This window comes from Danio rerio, chromosome 21 (assembly GCF_052040795.2).
Source record: "Danio rerio strain M-AB ecotype USA chromosome 21, GRCz13ab, whole genome shotgun sequence".
Lineage (NCBI taxonomy): Eukaryota > Metazoa > Chordata > Actinopteri > Cypriniformes > Danionidae > Danio > Danio rerio.
In genome coordinates, this window is record NC_141041.1 from 2,400,001 (window position 1) to 2,402,500 (window position 2,500).

General features: G+C 37.3%; 1 protein-coding gene and 1 long non-coding RNA gene across 6 annotated transcripts in view; one reads left to right on the forward strand and one right to left on the reverse strand.

The window, feature by feature from the left end:
• Positions 1–2,500, forward strand: part of LOC147838686 (uncharacterized) — a 1,589,207-nt gene that overhangs the window by 310,006 nt on the left and 1,276,701 nt on the right. The window lies entirely within an intron of this gene.
• wdr7 (WD repeat domain 7) overlaps positions 1–2,500 on the reverse strand; it is a 188,666-nt gene that overhangs the window by 27,428 nt on the left and 158,738 nt on the right. The gene's annotated exons all lie outside the window — the stretch shown is intronic.

Below are 2,500 nucleotides of genomic sequence, written 5' to 3' on the forward strand. Positions count from 1 at the left end.
AGCTGAAACTACGAAACAAGTATTGCGCCGCGCCTTACGCCACACTGCGCCGGGTGTATGATAGGGCCCAAGGATTTTAAATTTGATTCTTTGTGTCACCGGTAGCCAATGTAGAGACCTCAGAAAAGAAGTGATGTGTGCATATTTCAGGCTTTTTGTTAAGAATCTAGCTGCTGCGTTTTGCACTAACTGTAGGCGAGAAATCTGAGACTTAGGCAGCCCAAAATAGAGAGAGTTGCAATAGTCCAACCGGGAGGTTATAAGCACGTGCATGGCAATTTCTATCGAGTGTGAAAGAAGGCATTAGATTCGTTTGCGGGCGTGATACGGCCCGTGGGCTGTACGTTTGACACCCCTGCTTTAAAGTGACATTTAAAGGCATAACTAGGTTAATTAGGGTAAAGTTAAGGTAATTAAGTCATTGTATGACAGTGGTTTGTTCTGGAAACAATCCAAAACTAATATTGCTTAAGGGGGCTAATAATATTGACCTTAAGATGGCTTTAAAATAATTAAAAACTGCTTTTATTCTAGCCCAAATAAAACAAACTCCAGATTTTTTCTCCAGAAGGAAAAAATATTATAGGAAATACTGTGAAAAATTCCTGAATCTTTCACAGGAGGGTGAATAAATTTGCCCTGAACTGTAGATAGTGCACACAGCAGATAGAAAACACGCATGAAGTCTGGCCTGGCCTGTAATCAGGGCTGAAAAACGAGCACATGCGTCTCTAATGGCATTAGCACGCGCCGCACGCAGACATATTTATACTCATAACAAATGTTTGCAGGCTCGAGTTTCGCCTTAATAACGTGAGCGCAGGACGAGCGGGTTCATAAGCAGAGGTGAAGGTTTCCTCTTACGGCTGCAGATCCTGAAGACGAGACATCATTACATCATATTAATGCAGTCAATCAGATTAAAGCTGCGTCTCGTCTGTGCATGAAGAAGACACCCGCAGCACATCTGCTCCATCTACATTAAACACCACAATCATGCAGAGCACAAGCAGCTTTTCTGTTTACAATGACCTCATTTATTTATACTTTAAAGGAAAAAGGCTAAACCAAGTCTATTTTTTAAATGTTAATGCTGCATTAAAGATTATATCGTGAAAAAAAAAAAAAAAAAAAAAAAATATATATATATATATATATATATATATATATATATATATATATATATATATATATATATATATATATATATATATATATGCACAGTTGATGACAAAATTATTCGCCCTCTTGTGCATTTTTTCAAATGTTTCCCAAATGATGTTAAACAGACTGAGGGAATTTTCACAGTATTTCCTATAATTATAGTTATATAATTTTCTATAATTATATTCCATATAATTATATTTTTTCCTTCTGGAGAAAGTCTTAATTGTTTTATTCGGCTAGAATAAAAGCAGTTTTTAATTATTTTAACGTAATTTTAAGGTCAATATTATTAGCCCCCTTAAGCAATATTTGATTTGGATTGTCTCCAGAACAAACCACGTTTACACAATGACTTGCCTAATTACCCTAAATTTACCTTGATTGACCTAGTTAAGCCTTTAAATGTCACTGTAAGCTGAATACTAGAGTCTTAAATTATATTAAAACAAGTTACACACACTACCTGACAAAAGTCTTGTGGTGGATCCCAGTTTTAAGAGCAGCAAATAATAACTTGACTTCTAGTTGATCATTTAAAGTGTCAGAAGGTGGATTCCTCTGCTGAATCATCTGTTGCCCCCCAATCATCACCAATATTGCAGAAGACCTACTGGAACCAGCATGGACTCAAGATTCACACAGAAATCAGTCAAGTTTGGTGAAGGAGAAATCATGGTTTGTGCATTTGTGTTGCCCATTACATTACAAACCACAGGAGAGGGACAATTCTCCAGCAGGATAGCGCTCCTCATACTTCAGCCTCCACATCAAAGCTCCTGAAACCAAAGAAGGTCAAGCTGCTCCAGGATTGGCCAGCCCAGTCACCAGATATAAACATTATTGAGATGAAGGAGGTGTTGAAGATGAACTTAAAGACTCTTGATGAGCTCTGGGAGTCCTGCAGGAACGCTTTCTTCACCATTCCAGATGACTTTATTAATCAGTGATTTGAGTCATGTCAGAGATGTATGGATGCAGTCCTCCAAGCTCATGATGGAGTCAGACACAATATTCATTCTGTCTCCACTGCAGCAGGACTTTATATTCTATACTGGACATTATTTCTGTTCAGTGATGACACTTTAGTCTAAGCAGAGTCAGAGCTTACTGTCCTCATCAAATCAGTCAACATCAAGACATGATCAGATTTTATTGTGCTCAAATAAGCAAAATCTAGAGGCCTTTACCTTTCATATAAGACACTTCTGACACCAAATGATCAACTATAAAATTCATTATTTGCATAAGGCGAAATAAACTTGCATAGGCGACACAACTTTTGTCAGGTAGTGTACACATAATATGGCTCAGAATGACGATATTCTTTTCATTT